This window comes from Acinonyx jubatus, chromosome B3, assembly GCF_027475565.1.
Source record: "Acinonyx jubatus isolate Ajub_Pintada_27869175 chromosome B3, VMU_Ajub_asm_v1.0, whole genome shotgun sequence".
Classification (NCBI taxonomy): domain Eukaryota; kingdom Metazoa; phylum Chordata; class Mammalia; order Carnivora; family Felidae; genus Acinonyx; species Acinonyx jubatus.
Genome location: NC_069386.1, coordinates 35,085,478 through 35,092,793, shown reverse-complemented (window position 1 = coordinate 35,092,793; position 7,316 = coordinate 35,085,478).

Genomic DNA, 7,316 nt, shown 5'->3' with positions numbered 1-7,316 from the left:
CCGGCTTTTCCACCAATGTCTTCTTTTCTGTTTCAGGATAAAATCCAAGCTATCACATCGCATGCGAAAGCTTTTCACCTCCTTTTCTCTTTTCCCTCCCTCCCTCCTTCCCTTCCTTCCTTAATTCTCCTGCTACCTTCCTCTTCTCCTCCCCCTCCCCCTCCTTCTCCTCCTGCTCCTTCTCCTTCTTTTAATCCTCTCTGTAATGAGAAACTGAAGCATAAAAAGGCATTTTCTGCCCGTTCAAGGCCACACGGCTGGGAAGTAGCATTGCTGAGTTTATATCCAGTCAGGAGCGTTCCTGGGAAAGACGAAGGAGAGGAGACAGAGGGGGAGGGGAGAGCGAGGGGGAGGGAGGAGGGAGAGGAGATGGGGGAGGGGAGGGGGAGGGAGGAGGGAGAGGAGATGGGGGAGGGGAGGAGGAGGGTTAACAGGTGGGGAAAGACCGGACACAGAAGGGTCTGGGAGAGAAAGCACTTCCTGGCCAGTGCTGGGGACACATTTTTTTTTTTTAACAGAGGGACAAGAGAAAGGTGCTGCCCCAGGATTTATGCCTCAATATTCACCCCTTCTCCCTCTCCCTCGCTGCCTCTCCCGCCAGCGGCGGGGGAAATTTTTGTGGGGAAGATCTAAAGTTCAACCTGTTCTCCCGACCACCCCTCTGCATGGGACGAAGGCTCCTTTCTTCGGGCTGTTGCTTTCTTTTCGTCATGGGTAAGCCCCACCTGTTGGTTGGTTGGTTGGTTGGTTTTTAATACAGTTTATTGTCAAATTGGCTTCCATACAACACCCAGTGCTCATCCCAACAGGTGCCCTCCTCCATGCCCGTTGCCCGCTTTCCCCTCTCCCCCGCCCCCGAGTCCCCCTCAGTTTGTTCTCTGTGTTTAAGAGTCTCTCATGGTTTGCCTCCCTCCCCTTTTGTAACTTTGTTTGTTTGTTTGTTCCAATTAGGGAAAGAGCCTAAATGTCCATCAACGGATGAGTGGAGAAAGAAGGCGTGGTTTGCATGGGATACTACGTGGCAATGAGAAAGAACGAAATCTGGCTTTTTGTGGCCGCGTGGACGGAACTGGAGAGGGTGATGCTAAGTGAAATAAGTCAGGCAGAGAAAGACAGGTATGTTTCCACTCCTACGTGGAAGTTGAGGAACAAGACAGAAGAACATGGGGGGAGGGAAGGGGAACAACGTGGTACCTGTTTATGTAGGAAAACGTGGCTAAAATATTCATAAATGATCCAGAAGGCTGTCTATGACCCATCATGCCGCATAGCATGCCTTTTCACAGAAAGGCAATGTCATTTTACTGCATGGACTCTGGCGTCCGCTAAGTGGCTTTTCCTACCCAGCGATGTATCCTGAACATCGTTTTTATGCCCAGGTGTAGGTTTTTGTGATATGAAGTCCAAAAGAATTCTGTTGTAGAGACGGACCACAGGTGACGGAGCCAATCTCCCTTTGTTGGACAAGTATGTTCTTTCTAATTCCTAGGAGTATTCCTGAGTTCAGATATTTGTGTCCAGTCTTTATCATTCCACTGGGACGGACTCACAGACACAGAATTGCTGAGTTCAGAGGCCAGCACCCGGTCAGAGTTGTGCGGCCCCTGCCACCTTGCTCTCCAGAGAGGAGGTTCTCCGTGTCCGTCCCACACAGAGGGGCTGCTGGTCTACACAGCAGCCCGCTTCCCTACAGGCTCTCCCCACAGAATAGTCACCTTTTTTTTTTAATTCTTTTTTAATGTTTATTTTTATTTTTGAGACAGAGGGAGACAGAGCGAGAGCAGGGGAGGGGCAGAGAGAGAGGGAGACGCAGAATCGGAAACAGGCTCCAGGCTCCGAGCTGTCAGCACAGAGCCTGACGTGGGGCTCGAACTCACAAACCGTGAGATCGTGACCTGAGCCAAAGTCGGACGCCTGACCGACTGAGCCACCCAGGCGCCCCTAGAATAGTCACCTTTGCCAAAGGCATACCACTGTTTGGTGTGCATTTTTCTTTATTATTTTTTATTTTCTCGTTTTTACTGATTTTAGTTTTCACTGCGATTGAAACTACTTTCATGCGTTTCTTAGCTGCTTCTGTTCCTTCTGTGAATTGCTTGTTCATTTAAGGCTGACCTTTCTGTGTTTGCTTTTGCTCTCTCTTGCCTGGAAGGAGTAGTTCCTGGCTGAACTGATGGCTAAGGGGTGAGCCAGGATGTGGGCATCCTGGCTTCCAGAGGTTTCTAAGATGGAAGGAAATGAGCCGGTTGGCCTGAAAAACCTGGGAATGCGCCAGTCTCCACTCCCTGCAGAAAGATGGGCGGGGCCAGCTTTCCATGGAGAATTTTCTAGGGAGAATTTTCCCTGGTCCCCAGACTCCATGGCAGAGTGGAAATCTGGAGGCCAAACTCAGGTACAGCCTGGCTTCCAGACCTGTCCTGGGGTGACTGTCGGAGTCAGGGGAGGAGGGCTAGAGAGGCAAAGGAAAAGCAAAGGCCTTACGCTCCCAGGGCGAGCAAGGACCACCCTCATGGTGCCTGGCTCCCCATCTTAGCATCACGCATAACTGGTCCTTGGTGCTGTTTGTTTTCCTTTCACCTCGCCCTGGGATTCTTCCAGCCCCGGAAATGTGGACCACCAGAGCCACAAAGGTCCCAAAAGCTCTTCCCGAGGGAGGACGGGACCCAACAAAAAGGAAAAGTAGAAACAAGGCTGGGCATACATGCCTATGGCTGCATTTATGCCCGTATAAAACATTTCATGTATTTATGCAGTACACCTGAAAAGAAAACGGGCAAAACACTTTTTTTCCCCAAAAATAATCCCCCCCCCCGCCGCCAATGATGGTTCCACAAAAGCTCTGCTAAAGAATGGTGACGGGGAGATGGGTTTCTTCTTACCCATCGTCTTATTTTACAGAAGGGGAAACTGAGGCCCAAGCATAGGCCCAGCAGGTGGCACTTGATCCCGAATCCAGGCTCCTCTGTGATGTCCGGTTCCGGTGAAGCTACGTTGAAGGGCTGCCTCTTGCCTATAGAAAATATTCCTTGGGACTGAAAAAATAAATCAGAGAACAGGCCAGGTTGGCAGAGGCACAGCGGAGGGAGATGCATCCCCTCGTTACCCCGACCTCTGTCAACAGGCCACCATTTTCAACCTGCTGAGAAATTGTCCTTTTTTCCCCTCACGTCATATTTTGGGAGTTTCTTTCTGAGCCTCCTGTGCAGGCACTTCAAAGCTGATGACACACATCATACAGAGCAGAGGCGGAGGGACAGAGAGGGATTGGGGGGTGGCCCCAGAGCCAGCGTGAGAATCAGGACTCCAAGACGCTTTCTAGAATCTTTCCTTCTCACTAAGGAGCTGCGGAGACATATTTTTTTCTTATAAGTAGAATGTTGGCTTTTGGGCATTACGACCAACCCCCCCCCAGCTTCTAGAACATTCTCCCTTAATTTCTCTCTCCGAATCCTCTCAACCTCCACCACTGGGTCACGTTCTCCTTTTCCAAGCACGTTCCCAGTGAATGTGTCAGTAGGATGGTCACGGTGCTCTGTAAGGAGACAGAGCCAGACCTAGGGGATCCCTTCTCTGCAGAGGCCATGCCCCGAGATGTTCAGGGACAGTCACTGGGCACATCAAGGTCCGCATTTGAAGACTTCGGACTCCCAAATCAGTGCCCTCTCTCATTCTCCAGCAGGTGTGTGATCGGCATTTCGAGAAGGTAGAGCCGAGCCCTGGCTCAGCAAGCTTCCTTGGAGGGGCCCCACTGGGGCTGAGCTCTGGGCCACCCCAAGGCTGGGCTGGAAGAGCGGGGTGGGGAGGGGGCTGCTTCCAACCAATCAGATGGTCCCTCCTGTGTCAGCCGCTCTGCACTCCTCCCAAGCTCTGATTCCACGGCTTGCTGAATCCAGCCTCATTGGACCCGCCGGGGCTTCTGGGCTCGTGGGCCTTTATTTTCCTGAGTTGCCCTCAACGCATCACTCCGTTGACCACCACCATTTCTTCACGGGCTGTCGCTGACCCTGCAACCTGCTAAGCGTCCTCGCAGTGGCCCAGCGTCCCCCCAGCTGCCGGCAGCTTGTTAGCCCCCCCAAACTCGGACAGCTGGTGACAGCCCGTGACACAGTGGATAAAGCCCAAACCCGCAGCGACACTGAGCCCTGAGCCTGCCACAGGTGACTCCAGACCGAGAACAGGACAGTTGCTGGAACTCTCAGCTCTCCTCGCGCACTGGGGACACCGGGCCAACGGCTAGACCCCGTTTCTCCTTTCTTCCTTCCCGATTAGACTTGCCAACGATGCTCTGCTCCAGAACCAGGTCTAGCCTTTGTATCTCTGCTCTTCTCCGTGCCCCGCCCCCGTCTGATTTCTCATGACTGTCACCTTTGTATGTGTCCCCTTTGCGTCCCAAGAGAGCCGGCCGCCTGCTTTCTGTCTGCGGGGCTGATTCGCTTTTCTGGGTCATCAATTGTATGTGTCACTACCTACTTCCAGAGTGGTTTCTTAATGCAGCCATTGCGTTTTTAGCTACTATGTAATACTTCCATTTCTCACCTCCTTTTAATGTTGCCTCCTGAGTTCAGCTCGGCGCGAGATCTGTATCTTTTCCCTGCAGGTCTTTTCAGCGGGTCATGAGCTCCCTGAGAAGGCGGACAAATGTTCTGCTCGAATCTCCAGCGGGGTCGGGCACCCGGCTCGGTCCCTCCTTCCCGGTTGGTCTGTGCCGTGCTCCGTTGGGATCCGGAAAATCCCGCCTGGGTCTCTGGCGCTCTCAGCTGCTGTTGGGGGTGAAGGGGGTTCCCTGGGAGGGGGGAGGGGCTCTGCTCGATGAAGGCGTCCTGGGCAGGTCAGCGGCCACTGCTGGGAATTCTGCCCTTTGTCAACATTCCAAGACGTACCTAGTGAGAACGTGTAAAGGCTAATCAGGGAGCCAGTCACTACGATGAGCTACACGTCTATCCAGTTCGTAAAGCACTCTTACTGTTTGATCCCTCCCCTGCACTGATTCCATCATTTTCCAACAACCTCCCCCGAGTTTTCACTTAGGCACCAGCCACCTTTTGGCCCCGGTGGCCTGAGTGGGTCCCTGGAGGTAGAGCACATGACCCTGACCTTAGCCAATCAGCCCTTCGCATTCCCCAGCCACAGCTACTGGTTCGGGGGTGGGCACGTGACCAGACGCTGGTGCGATCGAAATGAGGTTCAGGCCTTTCGCGGAAAGTCCTAGGAAAGACGCTCAGGTTTCCCCTCTAGACCTGAGCCTGAAAGCTGGTGAGCGGACCCCCCCACCCCCCCCCCCCACCCCCCCCGTGGCATCCGGGATCCTGGGCACGAAGCCGAGGACTGGAGAGAAGCTGCGTCCTGAGGACGGCAAGGAGCTCCGGATCCAGCTTTGCCTGAAGCTGGCCCTACTTCTGGATCTTCCCTCGATGAGAACCAATAAATTCTCTTTATATGTGGAAGCCCCATCTGAGTCACGTTATCAGTCATGAGAAGGCGAATGAGCCCTCATTTACGCAGGTTGCGATCAAAGGGTTAGGGAAAAAAAGAAGGAGCAAATATAAGGAGGACACATTCCCAAATGTTTACAGTATTATCTTTGGGCGGCAGGAATGTGGGTGATCCTTATTTATCTCTTTGTATATGTTACTCCATTTTCCTACGTTTTTGGTAACAAGCACGTCTTGTAAAAAAGCACAAACAAGAAAGTCCCCCAATAGACACTATATTAAACATTTGCTTCTTCATTTTGGAAAGGCAAAGGGGCTAAGGGCGGATGCTCGTGTTCTTGCTGAACTTGTGGAATCAGAGCCAGGCGCTCCTGGAGGGGTGGGGTAGGCAGGCCCCCACCTGGCCCTGTAATCGCCGCGCGAGGAGCTCCCTTAAAGCTGAAGGAGGAAACCCTTCTCGAAGCAATAGGAGGCGAACCAGCTGTTCTCACCCGAGAGGATACACGTTGAAAATAGAAATGGTTTCAAGAGGTTTTGAAATGTCCCCGAATGGCAGTTCTGTCACAGAGGGGGAGAGGGGTGTGGTAGTGGTGGGGCCGTCTTGGGCCTTGGGGTGGGTGTCAGGGAGGCTCCCCAACCGTCCCCAGGGGCCAAGCCGGGGCCACCCGCGGGCCTGGTCAGGGGGCAGCCCACGCGGAGCTGGGGGGGGGCGGGTGGAGGGGGCAGTGGGCGGTGCTTGTCGTCAGCCTGCCCCTGAGTGTCCTCCCCACGGCGGGGACTCCACGGGCGGCAGGCTGCCCCCGTGCCAGCGGAGCGCCCAGGGCTGGGAAAGCACACGTGTTTTAGCACTTGCCTTATCTTGAGTGGCACAGAGGACAAATGAGCCGCGTGGAGTGTGGAAACCCCAGATCCTGAGTCACTGCTGACTGTTGCCGCAGGCGTAGGACTCCAGCTGAAGGCGTTTAACGCTGCTTCTGTCTGTGCGTGCAGGAAGCAAAGCGGTGGCAAAGAGAGAGAGAGAAAGAGAGAAGGAAGGAAGGAAAAAATGGAATCAGGCTGGGCCAGGGAATTCCTATGTGTGCAAGTGTGTGTGTGTGTGTGTGTGTGTGTGTGAGAGAGAGAGAGAGAGAAAATTTTAGAAGTCATGCAAGATGTCTTTTCTCATGTGACATTTGATATCTATTTTTCTGCAGCACTGTTGTTTCCAAGTGTGTTCCATTGCATTCCAGCTCTTGAGATAAATCAGCAACAAGGAAATGTGTTTGTAGCAAAATTCATTTGGGAAATCAGGTGTGTGTACCATCATCCCGCCCTGGAAAATCACCAGTGTACCGTAGCCTATGAAAGGCTCTGACAAGTCCTGCAGTAGAGGACTGGTTGACTGAATGATCGCGGAACTCATTTCGGGTGGCTTACCCACCCGCTGGATGGAATGATGAGGCTCGAGGCCAACTGCACAGAGGGTGACCGCTCCTGGAAGTGTGGACAGGGGTCGCCTCGAGAATGGTGGCGCTTTGGGCATGGGTGCGTGAACCAGCCAAGTAAGCTGTGTGGTTCGGCCCCAGAATATTTAAAGCCTAAAGCAGATCGTGAGATCTCGGAGTGCATCTGGTTTCAATACCTCATGTAGTAGAGAAGGCCAGTGAGGTCCCTAGAGGGGAGCTGTGTTACGCATTATCACCGGTCCAGGTTCTTGGCTGTGCACCGTGACCAATGCTGGATAACCAAGGGGAGAGAGATGTGATGGTGGGGGGAAGGGGGGATATTAGGGAGCCCACGGAACCCACTGGAAGCCTGGAGATCCAGGTTCAGAAAACAAGCAGGAGTCCAGAGAAGGCGGGCTGCTGAGGGCATGGCCTGACCATGCTTCAGCTGGGGCCATGA